Here is a 13294-nt window from a genome sequence, read left to right on the forward strand (position 1 = left end):
TTAAAGGAATAACGCTTATTGGTTAAATTCAATCCTACTCAACCAACTGTGTATATGTAGGAAAAATGGTTATCAACTAAATAATAAATGCAATAAGGAGAACATTTATATTATAAAATTTTATATACTTTTATTATGGTTTGAAAAATAAAGTAAGATATTTTGGTGAAACGAAATTTTGTTTTGTTATAATGAATGTTTCAAATTCGTTTAAATGAATTATTTTAACACACTTTTAATAGGGATGAGGGAAGGGACCTCAGAGTATTTTCGCATTTATCAACATTTAATTATATTAGCTTTTGTTAAAGCGAATTTTACTGTGCATGTAGAAACAGCGGATGCAAAAGCATTCGTCGACCTAATGAAGGATTTACCTGAAGATTTGCACTGGCATGACGCGACAAGCACTGCATAACTGTATCGAGAAATTTAGGGAATGCATTCGATATTTTTGTTGGCTTGAAATAGTACTATCCGAAAGTAAATTCTCTCTTCCATCAGAATCTTACCTATGGATATGCTCTAACAGTATTTAACTGAAATGGAATGCCTGTTCTAAGGCAATCTCAATCTTGTTCGGCATCCGCATGATATAAAGAAAGAGAGGACAAATTGGGAACCATGAAAGGAAGATCATACGGAGAGCCGCGTTGAAAAGGTGTTGACCAACGTTCATGAGAAATTTTTATATGTCCATGAAATCGGTACTCGAACGAATTGCTGATGTTTGTGTTGTGAAACGACTACTTACGAAATGAAGAACACAAGCAAAATATTGATGAGAATAAATAGAAATAGGGTCTTAATTTGAGAGAAATAATACTTCCAAAGGAGCTTTGTCCCTGAAGGACTATTGTTTTCGTTTTGCGATTTTGCGTCGAATCCCTATAAACGGCTTAACACTTTTCAAATTGTTGCCACCAAATGTTAGAGTTCTGCATTATACTTGAAGAATTTGCATAAATGTATGTATGTTTCTCGTATTGTGATAAAACAACGGTACCTAGAACCATCCAATTTTGAATAACGTAATCCTGCTGCAAAAATAGGCAAATTTTGAAAGCCCAAATTTGAAATTTGGAATTTGTTTTATTATCGATTTCATATTTTGTAAAACTTTAACGAATTTTTGATTAACAAACTCTACGATTTAAAAGCAACCAATAGCAACACTCTATGAGGAAAGAAAAGCCTTTTTATACATAGCGCGCGGAACTGTGTATCGGAAATTCTAAAGATATTCTCATTTTAAAATTACTTTGCGACATTGCTGTTGACCTGAATTTTATGGTTTTAGTGCAAAGAACATGATATTTAATAAATAAAGGTAACACACAAAACGTTAAAAAAACGCCCCTTTGGAGTAATTTAAAATCTCAAACCTTTCAGATTTTATTATTATTATTACATAAATTTTATCTTTTTTTATAAACCAAAACTCAGGTAGATGAATATGTTTATGTTCTCTTAATTCGTATGCTTTTAGTCCTTTTATTTCATCATGTTCTCGTCACCACCAGTGTTTGGCGATTGGAATCCCACGTTCCCAGTCGTCCTAAAAGAGGAAGCATATACGGTATTTTCTTCCTCCTTACGGCATGCCTTCGTTGTGTAAATGGAAAACATGTCTCGCTAGCAATCGGGGGTCTAGTGTTCAAATCTCGGCGACGAAATTGCGAGATTCTTCAATCTCTTGACATCGAAATTTTCTAAAAGACTCTACAAACATCTTTGTTTTTTTACGGTCGGATAAATAGGTTTGATGCAACAGTTCAAATTATTCCTTTTAAATGTAAACGGATACTGAATCTCATCATAATCAATATTAAAAAATTAGAAGATCGTAAGATATAACATACGTTTCACAAATTTTCAAGTGACTTAAGTTGCATAAATCTAAATGGTTACAGAATGTCAATAATATCATGATCAAAACCAATAAAATTATAGTGTGAATGGTTAGAACTAAAGAATTTTTTTGTTAAGATCAAAGAAATACCTTGAGATCTTAACCAAAGAACCTTCATTTAAATGGAAATTATAGCAGCACCAAAGGATAAGTGATATATTTAGAATAAATCTTCAAGAACTTGACAAAACTGTAAATTAACGATGAATAAACTTCCGATTTTCTTTTATTTAGTTAAGGAAAGTAGCTTATATTTTTTCTTTCTTCCAACATGCCTTTGATAACAAATGTAGTGGTAGCAAACTCAGCGCGTATTCGAGAGGTCCAGGTTCGAGTCACAGCGAGGGCATTGCTCATTTTTCATGTCTCCTGCTTTAAAAAAATAAATGACTACGAATAAACAAACTAACTTTCTTTAAAAATTATATTAGTCTATATTTAAAATAGCACAAAATTAAAATTTGTATGTTGAATATAATAGAAAATTATGACAGCAATATACTTTTCTTCTAAGAATTTTGAAATTATCGCTTTAAAAAATTGTTACCTATGTTTAAAGAAAAGGGCGGAAAGGGTTAAATGTTGCAAAATTTTGCAAAAATACCTAACATTACGTGTCATACCGGATATCAGAATTCTTTTACCTGATTTGTATACATCTTTACCTGAGGGATGAAGCAGCCCTACTAATAAGTATTTACAATGATTCCCAAAACGTTATAATTATAGAATATTTGATGGAGAAGTTTTAATCACTTATCAATATTCTTTAATTTGAATAATATGCAGAGTACTAAGGGTACGGAGAATCAAATCCTTCACAAATGTCTGGCATTAATAGATTATTGCCTAACACAAATTTAATGTCCCAGTGGGCAGCACATTGACAGACAGCATGACACAGGGAAGCTGTTGATTCACAGAGTGGTGTACGATATACCTGATGCATCCCTGAGCAGTGGTTACGATAGCATGATGCATAGATACACGAGAAGCTGATTAAAGGATCATTAAGCTTCTCAGGATGCTGTCTCATACCGAAATTGCCTGCGTCTCCGGAACTGAATAGATGTGAGGGATGCTTGAAACGCTCTGGAGATATGTCTAACTTACTATTTTAGTAATTTAAACTATTTCAGTAAGAAAGACTATAATAATTAAGAATGTCTAGTTCAAGAGCGCGAGGAAAACAAATAAACATGAGATCCAGTTTGTTTTTTCTGTAATGATTTGCTTCCTAATGCCAATGAAAGGCTATAAAATATATCTATATTTTCCTAACTAATCGAAGTATTTTTAAAGCAGATTTAAGTCATAAAATTATGTAAGATACCTTATTTTCTTTCGAGTTTTGCACTGTTTCATTCTGCCTCATATTTAGAATGCAGAACTTTGCCGATATCTCAAAAAAAAAAAGGCAGTATCGATAAAATAAAGTGTTTTCATACCTTATTACTATTGTAATTCAGAATTATTTTACAATTTTTCACTTTTAGTCTGTTGTTACTTCTCTTAGAAGTAAGTAACAGTGTAACAAACGTTTTCCTAGGCTTGCCACAAACTACTGCTCAATCCGGTTCAATTATCCGGTTCAAATTACGTAATATTCTACACGGATTTATAACAACGAAGCGGGAAAATTGTAGTTTAAATGTACTGTAATTTATTGTAAAACCTGCCATTCATGTGCTTACAACTTGTTCAAGAGGAGATTGTGTTACATTGCCACTAAAGCTCAAACAACGCTATAAAGCAGTTTTGAAAGCAGAATCAAAATGTGATAAATTAACGATTGATTTTCCCATGTAATAAAAATTCAAAAGAAATAATATACTTAAATTAAAATTTCGTTCCAAAATTTGCTACGTTTTTAATGAATCATTTATTTAAAATGTAGCAACCTTGAGCAATTTAGTTAAGGGTCAAAATACGCCCATAAGGGGACAAGCGATAAAAGCAACTGAACACTGGTATTTCAGTCCGGTATTCGATTCCCGGCGAACGGTTTGGATGCATGAGCGTTTTCGTGTTTCTCCCCATATGTAACGTGGATACGAGCCAGTTTTCCTTAAAAAACCTCCACTGCGAATCCCTCCCTTTCCGTGTAGTGCCTAAGGCCTGAACATGTAATAAGTGAAAAAAGGTCAATACATAAAGATATAAAAATTCTCCAATTTGTCAAGTTAATTGCTTCAAATCTAATTGTATAGCTTGGAAGGACTCTGGACATGACTGAAGAAGATAATGAGCTGACGTCATTTATCAATAGGCATTGAATGTATGGAGTTTCATTGATCGGAGAACATCTTGAGAAATGATGGACATATAGTGAGTAATACAGAACGAAGGTTAATATCTATTTCTAAGTGAAAAATGTTTATGTTTCTATATAAGAAACATCATAGTTTTTATGAAAATTTGTATGGTGAATCCCGAAAAGTACTTTTAATCATCAAACCTCCCATTTATTTCGATTTCTTTTTGAAAACTGATATTAAATTCCAGATGTTGCATGTAGGAGAGGAATGTATGTAATAAAAAGTAATAATAATAATTTCTAAAGTGAAATTATAAAATCTTATTCATGTTAAAAGAATCAAAAATTAAAAATTAAAACACATCTGCAGCATAAATCAGTTAATTCCCATTCAAACCTGAAAGTTATTTGGCAAGGAACATGCAGCTGGTTGCTTAACTGTGACTATAACTAATTTTATACAAAATTAGAGTAAAACAAATTTAGTATAATAAAATTTGTGGGGAATTAAGAAATTCATTCCATGTATCTGTGAGGTGATGGTGTTAGCATCCTGTACTGGCACACTGAAACTCATAAATCTGATTCTCGGAAAAGTTTTAAGATGCTTAGTTTCTAAATTCTTTCTAAAATAGTTTTAAGCTTCTTTTCTTCTAAAATAGTTTGAAACGTTAAAGAACTAAAGCATTTTAGTTATCGTTGATAATACAACTTTTAAACCTTTGAGTTATTATTAACCAATTTGTTTGCCGTTTTCTACAAATGTTTCGGGTGCTTCTTTTCTTATTTCCAAATACGTAAGCAGTCGCTTGAGAAAATTATGTAAAATGAATTGCATCGGGGGGGGGGAATTCTTCGTTAGTATTAACGTGTGTTGATAATATTTTTAACGTAATTGTAATGTTTTGGGCGCCTTAATAACTTTATTAACTACTATTAAAATCTTATAAAAATTATATTATTTAATATTATTTCGTTTTAATAGCGCCCTGTTGAACCCAGTTGATAAGTAAATTGGAATATTTAATAACTTACCCAAGTAAAATGTAACACTGCCGAGAAAATAGAATTCGTTTCGCACATGTGAAATAATTTATCAGTGAAAAATCATATTATGATTGTTCAACAAATGCTATGCGGAAATTTCAAAGCATACTGAACAGCATAAAATGCGGAAATTTCAAAGCATACTGAACAGCTCACCAGTCACCTTAACACAACAGCAAAGTTCGATCTACGTGTCGACGATCACCTTACTCTAAAAATATTATATAAATGACCCAACAGTGCCCTTCAGCTCTGGATCTTTCGACTACCAGGCAGATTTGCTTTCCACTTACACAACGAAGATATTCGGTAAAAAGGGGAGAAAGTGCCTTGCAAATTAATTTATAAACTTTCTTCTAATTTTTGCGTATTGTATATGAAAAAAAAAAAAAAATGGGCAAATAATTCATGTTAAAAAATTTCAAATTTTTGTCAAATAGCCAGTCGCATGTCACTGCACGTAAACAGAATTCCCAAATTTTTAAATTTATATTATTACTTGATACTGCTTTTCAGTTGTCTAAACTTTGTAGAGATATTAGGTTATTTCGAAGCAGGAGAGATGAAAAATGAGCAATGCCTTCGCCAGGACTCGTATCAAAGACCTCTCGAATACGCGCCGCGTGTGCTGACAACTACACCACGAAGGCATGCTAAGAAGGCGGAAGAAATACCTTACATAACCCACCTTTTAAAGGGCGACTGGGAATTAGGGGGCACAGTCGGCAAATCCTGGTGATGGAAAATCATCATTCACCAAATTTTTTAGTTCGGGCACCACTGTAGAGACATTAAGTTATTTCTAAGCAGGAGAGATGAAAAATGAGCAATGCCCTCGCCGGGACTCGAACGAAGGACCTCTCGAACACGCGCCGAGTCTGCTGACCACTACACCACGAAAGCATACTAAGAAGGCAGGAGAAATACCTTATAACTTTATAAACTGAAATTCATCCGCTTCAAAGCAAAGTTATTATAGTATATAAAAAGATGAATACTGACTGCAGAATACGTTTATTACTTTGTGATGTTCCTATAGAAGAAGTTATTCAAAGAAAGTTGTAGAGACATTAGGTTATTTCGAAGCAGGAGAAGTGAAAATTGAGCAACGCCTTCGCCGGGACTCGAACCACGGGTCGCTCGAATACACGCAGAGTGTGCTGACCACTACCTACGAAACCATGTTAAGAAAACGGGAGAAATACTTTACGTACTCCCTCTTTTAAGGGCGACTTGGGATTAAGGGACCTAATCGCCAAATTTTGGTGGTGGAGAATTATTATCCGCCATCCTTTTGATTCGGACGCCACTGTCGAGACATTAGGTTATTTCGATGCTGGAGAAGTGAAAAATGTGCAATGCCCTCGTCGGAACTCGAGCATTGGACCTTTTGAATACGCACCGAGTGTGCTGACCACTACACGACGAAGGCATGTTAAGAAGGTGGAAGAAATACTTATAAAGTATTCAGGAGTTGTCTTTAACAGATTTCTGTGGAAGTATCATATTTCCCATATCGCTGGAAAATGCAAAAATGTATTAACAGGATTATTTAAAATTTCCGAAAATACTTATGGAGTCAAAACTGGCGTTCTTAAATTTCGTTATAAGCAAGGAATAGTGTTGTTTATATCCTATGCGGTGGTTTTTTACTATAAAAAGTAAACTGTAAGCTTCCATGGAAAATTCAAGAAAGATTTCTTTTAAGAATTTTTCATGGCTACAGGACTATTAGCTACGAGGCACTTTTCACTGTCGCTGGTGTTCTACCCATAGATATTGAAATTTCGAACAAACTTGGGATAAAGGAAATGATTTGCAGGTAATCCTCTTCAAATTTTCTTGACAGCAGTCTTTCAGTTTCTTCTTAGTCGCACCCTTTTAACCTGGGAGAGATTAGGCGGGCCACAGAGTCACCCCATGCGTCGAAAATCAACAATCCTGAGCGGAAATATTTCATGCTAATGAATCATCCTTGAAGCAAAATTCTTTCAGTTTAGTATTATTTATAAGCCTCTTACAAAAGAAACTACGTATCCACACTATTATTTTTATTTATGAATCAATCTTCTTTTTACCTCCCTGAAATTCAATGTTCTTAGTGCAACCTGATTAACGTGCAGCTGAGTATCGTATTTCTAAACCTGCTCGCTCTTACATCTGTACTTGTCGAAAAATTTCTAAAATTGCTAAAATTAAATCCATTACATAAAATTATTACAACTTTTTTTTTTTTTTTTGGTTGTTGTTTTTGCACTCCTAATTAACAAGAAAAACAAGCTCGATGAAAGAAAATGCTTTTAACTGGTTCGATTAAACCTCGGCCGAATCTTTTTTCATAATCGACTAACATGATTGTTTTAGTTTTATTATAATAATGGTTTTGCTTTAAATAATTATCATTTCGTAATGTTCTTATTATTTTTAATGGTCCAGTGCACTTTGATATAAAACATGAGGGGATTAATACTTTTTAAAGCACTTCATCCCCGATATCGAATTTTAACGTGTTTCTGAAGTTCACAAATTTTTCTCGATTATCAAAATAAAACTTTCTTTCTGGTTTGTTGAATTCCGAACAGCTGTAATGTGATCCCTCTGACGAATTAAACATATGAAACGATTTTCAACTACTGACGGTTGAAGATTTATTAACATGCTGAGTAATCATATATAATTCATGAAACATATAGCTTTTATACCACACCTACTTATCAGAGTGAAAAGTATATGTAATTATACTTGTATTTCAGACCTTCATTTAATGGAGGATACATACATAAAAACAAATTTAATTTGATGATATATTAAATTTTGCTTAAAATTTCAAGCAGAAGAGATTTTTCTTAAATCGACTAGTAATTATTTTAACATACATTAAACTATTTAAATCACACATGCAGATGATTAAAACTACGCACACATTGTTAATTATAAGGCTCATAACATGAATTAAATTAAATAATTTCTTTTGTCACGGCACCAAATCATTGAAAGCCTTCATTTAAATTAATTTTACCGGTAGTGTGTCGTAATAACTGGATTATTAACAATTAAAAACGTTAAAAATGTATATTATTTAATTTAATTTTACTTAATGGTCATATTATGAGTTAAGTAGCCCTGTTTTTTAACAAAATATAAAATTCAATAAATTACCCATGTAAAATAAAACGCCGCGAAGGAAATAAATTCATTTTATATTTAAAAATATTTATATATCGAAAATCATAAGATGGCTGGGCAACTAATGCTTAAAATAAAATACAGGACTTCGGAAACATACTGGACAGTACGTTTGTCATTTTAATACTACACAATTGACAAATTTCAGTCTTCGTGCCGACAGTCAAATCAAAATAGAAATGCAAATTCTGTAACGCTGCTAATTATAATAACTTCATTTTATATATTCTTTTGAAGCATTGGAATTCTGATTTGCACTTTTTAAAAATTGGTGAAAGGTCAATGATGCTGTGATTTGAATTACTTTTATAACCCACCTATCATTATTATAATTATCATTATGGTCATTATTATCATGATGATGGAAGAAATATTTTACTTCCCGACGACTATATATTTCATGGATACAAAGGAAAATAGTTGCTTCGGAAACACGCATGAGGCTTCATTCTTTGAATCCAGAGAAGTATAATTTATTTCACTGTAGCTGGACTGTCGACGTAGATGAAAAGAATTATTCGTGATATCTTGCATCAGATTTCCTTTCATCAGATATCTTGAATAACAAGGAATCCTTATGCTTACAGCAGGGAGAAAGATAATGTGAATTCGCTCGCCTTCTATATCACGGGATAATTGCTCCTTTTACGCGGGCACACTTCGAGGTGTCATTACTCTTGTCCATTGGGGCTCCTTATTTGATTTTATGTTAAACCCTTAAAGGTGTCTCTCCTCACTTAGCCAATGTTTCTCTTATTTATTTCAAATTTTAATTTTGGTCATGTGGAGGTAATTGCAGTTTTATTACAACGTACGCCACAAAAAAAAAAGTGTTTGTCCTCTCTGGTACAACCGGGACCTGAGGAAAGGGAAAACACAAATTTATATACAAAATTTCCCTGGGGAAAACTAATCGAAAATGAGTGACAGCGAGATTTTAAGAAATCCAAATAGGAAGTTATGGAAGGAATAAGGAAGGAATTCCAAATAGGAAGAATGCCATGTTTACTGCTACTGTTAATTGATTTTCATACAATCAACAGTATTCGATGTTATCTATTTTCATTGAACATAAGTTCCTTGCATTTAATTACTACGTTGAGGGAAGTAGTTCTCCTGTTTATGCTGTTTTATTTTCCAAATACTACTGTAACGTTTAATAAAAGGCATAGCTCTGTTTCGTAATTAATTAGAAGTAATGGGGCCGGTAATAAATCTCGAAATAGATACGCTAGTACTAGTGGAAGATGCTTTATGCTGATATGTTAAACAACATTAATTGTGAAGCTGATATGTTAAATATGCTAGATATTGTATTTTGCAGACTTACCCATGATTGTCAAAATTTTACCCTTAAATATTCTTTAAATGAAGACGTTGTTCTTAATATCCGTTAACAAAATGTTCTTTAAGAATGATAAATTATACATGAAATACTACAGTACTGCAGTTCAACTCCTCCTTCTCGGGAAAAGAAATTGTCTTCAAATTGTTTCCAACTCCCTAAAAAGAAAAAGAAAGGAGATTCATTTTCTATTCATTTTCTAACATGAAATAGAAAGAAAAGAAGTATGTAATAAGAAGAATGCGAAAAACTTTTGTCTTAAATATATACAGTAAAAATCAAATTGATATGAAATATAGAAATAACATTTTAAGTAAGAGACTAGTTTGCTATATTTTGCAACCGACAGAGAATACGCATCATTAGTAAAAATAAGAGCATTTCCAATTTTCTTCAAATAAATTTTTTAACGATTACATCGTAAATTTGGGAAATTTTTCTCACGTTTTATATACGTATTTTAGAAGCAAAATGCCGAAATTTTGAATATCTTCTGCAGCTGTCCATATTTCTCAAGTCAAACTATCAGCTGCTTTTGAAAGATTATTCTGCTGTCAATTTCTTTTTCTCTCTGAAACGTGTCTCCAACTAAAGTTCTTCCAACAAGCGTAAACGTAAGTATATTTTCGAAGCATAACCTTCTTCCTGTTCTATTTCTGGTTAGAAAACTAAACGTTCGAGGAAAAATGACAAACTTTTAATGAAATTCTTCAAAGTAAAATCTTTCATAATGCTCAGAACACCTTCTTGACAAGCACTACTTGCACCAAGAAAACTAAAAACTCGTGACAAAATTAATATTCGTTAATTACGGAGTGAGTTGCGCTGACATTTTAGATATTTTTTTATATGTCATGACATAGAAACCGCATTGAAGTTTGAAAAAAAAAAAAGATGCTTTTGTGGTAATGTCTAAATGACAGTGTTTATAACTACAAATTCTGTTAGGTGTCAAATTTTTTATTATTTTTGCACCTTGAGATAAATTTCGTATCTTTGTTAGAAAGATGTTAGCCTCCGATATATGTTTGCTTTTTAAATGTTTGTTACCACATTCGTTTTCTATTTCAATAACAAGCAATTTGATTTTAAAGACAGTGTGCTTACAGATTTAACTCGAATTCCAAATTAAGCATATAAAAGCCAGAACAAAGGCTAGTTTCTTAAATATTTAATTATTTAGTATTTAACGATTAAAAAACAACGCAGTCACACTCTTTAAACTTAAACTAAATTAATTTTAATAAGGATGGTAAATCATTTTGAAAACTCTTTTTAAAATACTTTTTCCTTTAATACAAATAGAATTATTATACTTCGTAGTGCAGAGTAGTAAATTCCCGTATTTTATTAAAAAATTATTTAAATCACAGTTCTATTATTCAGGAAATATTGCATTATATAATATGCAAATCAATTCAGGGTTTTTGTCTTAGGTCAAAAACCTTCAGGGAGAATCATCTAAGCGAAGTAAGTTACACATGCGACAAACCACGAAATGTAGTTAAGTCTTGCTATGTTTTTAAACTTTCCTGAATCAATGTAAAGCGTTTCTGTCATGCACACTTTTTTTAGCAACACTATGACTTTGCAAAAGTGCAATCGATGAATACTACTGGAAAGCGGTGAATGAATGAGGTGGTTTTGATTGGAATGAGAAAAGTGGTGACTTAAAATGAAGGTCACACGCCCTTTTCTTAAAAAATATAATTTTATGACCTTTTCGATATTATCTAGAGAGCAGCGAAGAAAGTTTCTAGTTTATACGTATATAGAACAGACTTTGCCAACAAAAAACGAAATCCCTGAAAGGTTTGAGATGTATATATAGCCTTTTTGGATTAATAAAAATAAAAATAAGAAATTCCTGAACTTCAGCTGCAAAGGTTTGAATTTAAGAAGTTTATAAGATCTACATGCTTATCTTCTAAGTGACAACTATACGTGTAGGAACTAGACAGAACAAGGATTAAAAATTACTCTTTAAAATTCACAATGCGTCGACTTGACGCTAACACATTACGTCTCATTCGGGCGGTAACTCAAATAACAAGGACTAAAGTCAAAATTCGAAGATATTAACAAGTAGTAGAAATTACAGGGCTCAGGATAATCGTGTTACCAAAATCCGCGTTGAAATTTAGTGGCAGCAAAATAATAGTTGTTACGCTACGTTAATCAGCAATAACTGCAGAAATAGAAGCTCAAGCTACAGAGGTGACGGCGATTGCCTAAATGCTCTCTAACTTCTCTTCTAGAACTCTATTTAAAACTTTTTTGTTTTGTTTGCTTAATTTTTTTTATACATCGTTCTAGATTTATTATAGTATTTGAATAGAACATGTGGCAACGATAAAATAATTCTTTAAATAATATAAATTTTGTGTATTCTGAGTTACAATATGAACGAAATATAATACTGTTAAGTGAACCTAGTGTCGCTATGGTAAACAAATAGAGTGAATTTTAAAGAATGCATTTATTCTTCTGCGGTTTATGCGCTGTCGGCGAAGTAGGTATAATTCAATCCAATACGTTTAAACGAAATCCAAGAAAAATGCATATAGTTTAATATTCCGTACAAGGAAGTCATATGGTGTACACATCAGATTTTTTAATTTTTTATATGTATAATACATTTTTATTGATATTTTTTTTTTGATAAAGGTGTTCTGCAGAGTAAAATTCTGCGCGGAATTTTATGTTTTTTGAGTTGCTTTCATGTTATTTTTTGCTTATTTTACTGGTTGTAAGATATTGAAAAGTTTTGTATGATTTTTGTTCTTCAACGGAAAGTTGGTTAATTTTTTAATTAGGATAATTAATATTTGTATTAAGGGATATAGATTATTTCATTGTAATTTTTCTCTTGAAAATATAAGATAAAATATCATTAATTATACTTTGCTTTTCAGAATTTTTTGTTTTTTGTATTCTTTTATGCTATTTATTGCTCATTTCACTGTTTTTAAGATATTGAAACGTTTTGGGTGATTTTTTTAGGAAACAAAGTTTTTTACCACCTTTTTACTATTTGAGTTCTTAAGATTTTGCAAAGGGAAGTTGGTTAATTTATTTATTAGGATAATTAATATTTGTATTAAGGGATATTGCTTATTTGATTGTAATTTTGTTATACATAATAACTTTTTTTTTATGAAGTTGTTCTGCAGAGTAAAATTCTACGCAGTTTTTAAATTTAACGTTTGGTGTTGTTCCCTTCAGTCTTTTTTCCGGTACATTTAAAAGCCAGACGAAGTCTGGCAGCGAAGCTGCTAGTACATATATATGTACGTCTGTGTGTGCGTGTCATAATTTTGAATGTGCAGTCGCGACTCTGGAGCTCTTAACGGCTTTCGATGTCCGTCGTGGCTGTGGTTAAGGCATACAGATGAAGGCAACAGAACTGAACTTCGACAAATCACCAGTCTTTATTTTCACGTAATTCCAATTACTTGGACAGAAACTTATTGAAGCATAATTAAATATGATAAATTTTTATGTACATTGGCTTTTAATAAGGAATAACGAAGGTAGTGAAGCAAAG

The sequence above is a fragment of the Stegodyphus dumicola genome, chromosome 3 (assembly GCF_044657685.1).
Source record: "Stegodyphus dumicola isolate Sdum_Otavi_A_Nest chromosome 3, ASM4465768v1".
Classification (NCBI taxonomy): Eukaryota; Metazoa; Arthropoda; class Arachnida; order Araneae; family Eresidae; genus Stegodyphus; species Stegodyphus dumicola.